Source organism: Puntigrus tetrazona, chromosome 12, assembly GCF_018831695.1.
Source record: "Puntigrus tetrazona isolate hp1 chromosome 12, ASM1883169v1, whole genome shotgun sequence".
NCBI classification, from domain to species: domain Eukaryota; kingdom Metazoa; phylum Chordata; class Actinopteri; order Cypriniformes; family Cyprinidae; genus Puntigrus; species Puntigrus tetrazona.
In genome coordinates, this window is record NC_056710.1 from 6,502,594 (window position 1) to 6,510,723 (window position 8,130).

Genomic DNA, 8,130 nt, shown 5'->3' on the forward strand with positions numbered 1-8,130 from the left:
GGAAATTATCTACAAAACAGAAATAAACTTAATGTTGCTAAAAGTACGTTTTTGGTTCCTGGTTTGTCTTTTTTTATTTTAAAGGAACCTTTTTATGGATTTAAGAAGCAAGCAGCGTATACGGTAAAGGGAGTCGACAACGTGAACATTTAATCGATTTATTATTTCAGGTTTAAATTATGGGCATATGAGAAAAGTGCATTTAGATGTTTAGGAATGCAAACAGCGCTGTGGATTGAGGGAAGGGCAAATATTCTGTGAAGCTTCTTAATATGCTATTATTGTATAAATGTGTGTATATTGGATAAATAATTTATATAGAAACAATAAAGGAATATGTTGATTTGAAACAATAAATTGTAAACAAATTCGTGAACATCTCCTCCGATATTTAAGAGGCGCTACGCTTTGTTTAAGATATGAAACGCACGCGCCTCTTTTGTTGCGTCATAAAGCGGCGCGTCTGGCGCTGATAGAAATAAATAAGCGGTGGAATGGACAAACAACAAGGTTTTATAGTGGGCGGTGCTAGCGGCCTTACGTCAAGCACGTTATTAGTCCGTTAAGATAAGTAAAACAATTAATAGCGTTCAATCACTATTAACGATTTTATACTATTTTTCAAGTACTATTTTGATCCATATCACATGCCGGCGCAAGAAATCACGTGGCATCTGTTACTTTTCCACGTTGCCTGCAGCGGACCAATCACATAATCGTTTATGATTACATATCACAATGTATTTTGCTCACTTTTTATACAGGCATTGCTTTGCTAAATATTTGATTGTTTAATATATACTAATCTTTGCAATGGGTTTGTCTACAAGATTATACTTAACGCTGCGCAAGCGTATCCATTAAGACAAAAACCCATTGAGATTTGGAAACGTCCTGCAATGGAGAAGGCGCTCAGGCCCGCTTAGCGCCCCTAGCAGAAATAAACCGGATTTTCCCGCAAGAAATCAAAATAGAGCCAGTTTACGACGCGACAGCGAAGCTTGAACTATAAAATCCGTTTGAGTTTCGCCACGCGAACCGGCGCGTGAACGCAGTTAGCCGAGGACGCTTCCTGGCGCTTGAATGAGATTCTCTGGCGTTGCTAAGGCAGCCCTTTATTTGTGTGTGTTTCACAGAGCAGCGCCTCCGCAGCTTTCTCTTAATTCATCAGCATGGTGGTGTTGAAGAGTTTGCATCCACCCAGCGAGGGCGTGAGGCTCCAGCAGGCCGATACTACTGCCGTCCTGACGGGAAGAGGCAGCTGGATCGGGAACGCTGCTTGTGGCTGAGGCGTGAGTGTTTCCATGTGCCATGGAACGAGCATCAGAACGCACGCTATTAGTTCTTTATCTATGCATAACCTAAAATAAACGTGTATTATGCTCAGACACCTTACGAAAGTAATGTAGCATGATGGTAATATCTTTCTCATATAGTTATATATAAAGAAGTAACGTTATGTACATATGTTTATATTTGCTAATTTATTTATTATATGCAATGATTTATTAAAAATTATATGAATTACAATATAATGTAATTTTTTGTGTGTGTGTGTATATATATATATATATATATATATATATATATATATATATATATAATTATTATTTTTAGAATATTGCTTATATGTAATATCTAAATATACTTATATTTTTATGTTTATATATTTCATCATCTATTTTATGCAAGTACATTATGCCTGTAAAAATAATATTTGGTCAGTTTTTATTTTGTTTTACATAATGCTCAATGTAATTTATTTTCAAATTAAAAATATTAGGAATTGTTTTGATTGTGTAATTTATATCTTATTTTAAGATTTGCAACAGTTTATTTTATAGCTTGCACTTAGTTCGCTTTCTATTACTCTAAGTACAGACAATTAAATCTAAAACGCATTTTATATATTCATTTACATACTAATCTTGTATTTTTATTATAATAAAATATAATATTTATAATATGTAATGTCTTATACTAAAATATCATTTACATTCTGATTTTCATTACTTTCTGACACATTCTATAATATAACAACATGTTTTTATTATTTTTAATTTTATATGTATCATAATAGTTATGTAACTTATATATTTATTACTTGTTTTTTGATATATTAATGGTTATTTAAATTTCTTGATGTATTAATAATTATGCATTTTATTACACACACACACACACACACGCGTTTTTGCACACGCGCATGGTATATGCTGTTTTCTGTCCGCAGGCATCTGTCTTGTTTGATGGTTCAGGGATGGGTTTCTGTCTGAATACCTCCATCAGCCTCCACGCGATCTCACGATCTCAGCACCTTCCAGAAGAGCACCTGTATGTGATGGTCAATGCAAAACTGGACGGTGAGGCATCCTCTCCTAATATGAGCTGCACTGGCCATTCAGAGCTTTGCCCTGACTCCAGTCGTTACTGTGCTTTCAGATGAAGCTAAGCGGAGTGGCAGGATAACGCTCGATGACGGGAGAGTGACGACGAGAGCGACGGGACAGCGAGGACTGGGAGACCACGGAGATCCGCTTCTGTGCCCAGCGATAAAGCAGCGTGGCGTGTGTGTGTGTAGAGCGCCCTGCTGTGAATGGTGTGTGTGTGTGTGTGTGTGTGTGTGAACGCTCTGGCTGTGGAATGGTGTGTCTGAGGGGAGTGTGAGTGTGTCTGAATGTGTGTGTGTGTGTGTATATAGAGCGCTCTTCTGTGAATGGTGTGTGTGTGTGTGTGTGGAACGTCATGTGAATGGTGTGTGTGTGTGTGTGCTGAACGCTCTGCTGTGAATTGTGTGTGTGCCTGAGTGTGTGTGTGTGTGCATAGAGTGCTCTGCTGTGAATGGTGTGTGTGTGTGTGTGTAGAGCGCCTGCTGTGAATGGTGTGTGTGTCTGATTGTGTGTGTGTGTGTGTGTGTGTGTATAGAGTGCTCTGCTGTGAATGGTGTGTGTGTGTAGATGTCTGCTGTGAATGGTGTGTGTGTGTGTCTGAATGTGTGTGTGTGTGTGTGTGTGTGTTGAACGTCTCTGCAGAATGGTGTGTGTCTGAGTGTGAGTGTGTCTGAATGTGTGTGTGTGTGTGTGTGTGTATATAGAGCGCCTCTGTGAAGCAGTGTGTGTGTGTGTGTGTGTGTGGAACGCTCTGCTGTGAATGGTGTGTGTAAAGAACGCTCTGCTGTGAATTGTGTGTGTGTGTCTGAGTGTGTGTGTGTGTATAGTAGAGGCTCTGCTGTGAATGGTGTGTGTGTGTGTGTGTGTAGAGCGCTCTGCTGTGAATGGTGTGTGTGTCTGATTGTGTGTGTGTGTGTATAGAGTGCTCTGCTGTGAATGGTGTGTGTCTGAGTGTGTGTGTGCATAGAGTGCTCTGCTGTGAATGGTGTGTGTGTGTGTGTGTGTGGAGCACTCTGCTGCGAATGGTGTGTGTGTCTGAGTGTGTGTGTGTGTAGAGTGCTCTGCTGTGAATGGTGTGTGAGGTGTGTGTGGAGCACTCTGCTGCGTAATGGTGTGTGGCCTGAGTGTGTGTGTGTGTGTGTGTGACAGAGGCTCTGCTGTGAATGGTGTGTGTGTGTGTGTAGAGCGCCTGCTGTGTGTGTGTGTGTGTGTGTGTGTGTGTGTGTGTGTGTGTGTGTGTGTGTGTAGAGTGCTCCATGTGAATGGTGTGTGGAGTGTGTGTGTGTGTGTGTGTGTGGAGCACTTGCCATGAATGGTGTGTGTGTGTCTGGAGTGTGTGTGTGTGTGTATAGAGTGCTCTGCTGTGAATGGTGTGTGTGTGTGTAGAGCGCCTGCTCCAGTGTGTGTGTGTAAGAGATACATGAGTGCCGCTCCTGCATGGAGGACGGTGTGTGTTTGTGTGTGCAGTAGAGCCCATGTTCTCCGCCATGTGTGACTGTTAGGCCCTGCACTTACTCCCGACGACACCGACGTACGACGACATATGGAGAGGAGTATGACGGAGGAGGCCGGTGAGGAGGCATGATGCATGTAGCCCAGTCCAAGAAACAACCGAAGCTCTCAAACAGGCTGCCGTGATGACTGCCATAAAAAGCCTTGTTTATTTGCTCAAACCAGGAACGGCTGTATTTTTTTAAACTATTTATAAGCAGCCTCCTACGGTTTGAGACCTGAGGGTAAGATATCTATAAAACTGCACCATTAGTTTTTTTTTTCAAGCTGGTTTGTTTTGCCATCTTGAGCTCTACTCTTCAAAGCTTCCTGCAGTCTCTTTACGCTTTAGTCAGCGATCTGGGGTTTGGGGTCCTCAGCTTTCACTCCGTGCTCATGCATTGTCCCCGCTTTCTCAGAACAAGAGCAGGGTCAGGTTCAGGCGACATCCCACGCTCTCTACACCTACGCAGGAGTGGTTTGTCTCACCTGGACGGCCGAGGGTCAGGCCACACTCGGGACCGTCTGTGATACCAGTCCGTCGCATTACCACAGGCCGAGTCAGAACTGACGGGCCGCCGAATTTGAAGGTTTGTGACGCAATGTGTGAAATTTAGTTTATTACTCCCGCTATATTGTACCAGCTGTAGTGGCTGGCTATTATTACATTAATAAAATATAGAATATTAAAAATGTAGATGTCATTTTTTTTCAATAAGGTTCCATTACATATGGATGTATTACAATAGCATTATGCAATTTTTTGGTACATTTAATCTCTTTGTTAAAGTAGTTGTCTATGTTAGTTCACTGTGCATTAAGTTAATAATTACTTCAATTCCAGATGTTTGTTTTTCACCTTTTTTGTGAAGAATGAATTTACATTAATTACAAGATAAGTCTTAAATTACTTTCAAATAACAGTTTCTAACAATACATTTTAAAGGTTTTAGGTGTTTGTTTTTTTACTTTTTAAATATTTGATCATTTCGCGGACTTCTCCAGGTCTATCAAAAATGTAAAAATGAACTTAAAATAATAATAACAAACAAACTTTTTTTTTTTTTTTATAGTAGGTTTATTCATTTTAAAGCTGGTTTGTTGTTTAAATAGTTGTTATTAGTTAGTTTGTTGCAGTTTTGGCAAGTGGAACGTTATTGAAATGTTACCAAATGTCTCCAAAATGTAGATAAAACATCATTTTTAAAAAATGCTGTGTATACTACTTTTAATCTAATTTCACAATATAATATTGCACGCTATTTTCGGCATATTATTGCTATAAGATTCGGCAATGATTTCTCAAAGCGTGTGTGTGTGTGTGTGTGTGTGTGTGTGTGTGTGTGTGTGTGTGTGCGTGTGTGTGTGGTCCTGAGAGATGGTGTGTAAACAGGATTTCTTGGAGTGCTAATGGAGGTTTAATCGCAAAGTCAGCGGAGCAGCACGTAATTTAACACAGTGATCATAAACTTATTTTTCTCTCTGTCTGTTCAGATGGAATGGAAGTCGCACTTTAGCACAGTTGTTGACAGTTTGACGACGCTGACGATCACTGGTAAATACTGCATATTTTATTTATTTGTATTTCAAGGTTTTTTTTTTTTTTTTGTGCTTTGCAATTTGTTTTAGTTTATATATAACAAAACGACAACAACAAATAAATACATGAAAAATGAGGTTATAGGTCATATTTTATATTAAGAAATATATTGGTATATAGGTAGTAGGAGTTTGGTATTGTTTATTTGCATTCTTTTAATTGTAGTTTAGTTATTTTGTATTTTCGTTTTTTTACTTTAATATAGTTATTTGTTTACATTTTTCTTATTTGTGTTTTAAATATTTCAATGTTTTTAAAATATTTTTGAGTTTTAGTAATTAAAATGATTTAATTTTGTTTAAATATTTATAAGGGTATTAATACCATTTAATAGTTATTTTAGTTTTGGCTGCAATTTAATTTAATTTTTTTTATTATTAACTTTCCATGTAGTTTTTGGTCATTTTAATACTATATTCAGAGCATTTTATTTTTTTAGCTGCATTGATCGTATTGTATTCTGTGAGTCCTTCTGGAAGCTTCTATGATTCTGAATTCTTGGGTTCGTTGACAGATGAACTGCTTTCTGTACGGCCGATTTGGAAGAGCACTTCCGTGGGCATGCTGGGATACCGCTGACTCTCAGAGCTCTTATCACTTCTGTCTCTCCTTGCTTGAATTGAATGGGCTGTTTCACACCATCGCCCTGTGGCTCCCCGCTAATCCATTTTGTAGTTTTCCCATGACCAACTTCAGATCAATCCTTCCTGCGGAGTGACGCTGATGAGTTTGTTAGCAATTCTAATAAATACAGCTGTTTTTGTACCAAGGCCTAGGGTTTTGTTGTTGTTTTTCTTCATATTTGGAGTTTTGTTACTATGAAATATCGTGTTCTTTTGTATAGTTTGTTGTAATGTGTTGAAGCAATATACCCTTAAGTTCATTTGAACTCTTCTCAGTTTGATTTATAGTCAGATGTTTATGAAACATCCTTCTTCTAATCATTTCTGTGTATTTCCCTACAGGAGAGTATATTTTACTGGTGAATTCCATCCAGCAGAGCTACAGGTGAATTCACAATCAGTTGAATGTTCATAATTAAAGAAAAAAAGAAATTATTTTGTCTATATATATATATATATATATATATATAATTATTTTTTTATTATAATATGATGATGATTTTATTATTATTAATAATAATATATATTTTTAAATGTATGCATTATTTTGTTTGTATTATGTGGTAATAGGTTATATTTAACTCTTAAATTTATAAAATACTTTACGTGAATCTAAAATAAACATTAATACATCTTTTAAAACCTAAATAAATAATGCAACACTGCTGTTTGTACATTACTATTTTTATGCAGCATTTTTTTAAATATTATTAAAACGGGCAATTATGCAACACAGTAAAACAGTTTCAGAGTTATTATATACAAAACGTTATGGTAACATCACAAATAACTCTATTAAAATAATAAAAAGGGCATTTTACATTTTCTAATAAGACAAACATTCTGTCCTGTTCAGGCAGTGCTGAGTTTATTTCTATCTATTAATTATGACTTGGTCCTAATGACACAGAGCAGGCCCTGGGGTCTTGCACAAGGGCAAAATGTTTCAGAAATCTACTATATATATATATATATATATATGTGTATATCTAAAACTAACAGATCTGTTGACTTAAATGACTCCTCCGTGACTTATTCTCTTTGGTCTCTGAGCGCAAGGAGATTGACTCATGACTCATAAAAATCACTGGCACAGGTGTGTTTCACTTATCAAGAAAACTTGAAATGACTGAACCGCTTTACAGCACCCAGACGCAAGATGCACCCAAAAACGACATCGCTTGTTTTTAATTTAACTCCTCAGACAGTCCACGCATTTTGAGTCTGCTACTATGGGAACAGATTTATGAGAAACGTGGCATTGCATTACGGATCCTCTGCAGCGAATGGGTGTCAGAATGACAGTCCCAAGGCCTCACCAGATGGACTTTTTGACCGGAGGAAGTAGGCATTACGTTTTTACGGAGCGGTGTGGATTATTGCGCTTTAGCAGCTGTTGCGACTCTCACTTGACGCACCCATTCGCGGAGCATCTGCTGCCGCTGAGCGCGATTCCCTCCAAATCTACAGAAGAAACAGACTGGCCACGCCTTGGACGGCCCGAGGGTGAGGACCAAATCTTAGATTTAAGCAGCTGCTCTCTTTGAAGCTGAGTATTTGACGGCACATCGGAGTTCATCGAAGTCAACACCGCCACGCAAGCCGCGCCTCAGCTTTTTGCTTGCTTTCAGTCGCGCCAGCTGTAGTGAAAACAATGGCCATAACGCTTTATCAGTTCGCAAAAGGTCAAAGGTCCGCTCAGAAGCCATTTCATGACTCCCTTTGTCCTTTCAGGTTAAATAACCAATGAGCCATGTGCTTTTATGGAAGTTTATTTACAAGCACACTGCTTTGTTCGGAATTCCTCATAATATGAGTGTGTGTTATTATCCCATATTATAATACATTCTGCATCTGCACTAATCCAGTCTGGTCTTTCCAGGTTATTTTACCTAATTATCCAAGCACTGCAAAACTGTATGCAGATTACTAGTACTATTATAACATCTACCTATCACTAGATAAGAACCATCGCCAGTAGACCAAATACAAAAATAGTATCTCGAACACTTCAGGTCTCTTTATT

At 38.2% G+C, this 8,130-nt stretch overlaps 1 pseudogene; it reads left to right on the forward strand.

The window, feature by feature from the left end:
* Positions 1-4,452, forward strand: part of LOC122355788 — a 16,104-nt pseudogene extending 11,652 nt beyond the window's left edge.
* Positions 4,453-8,130: the final 3,678 nt, after the last annotated feature.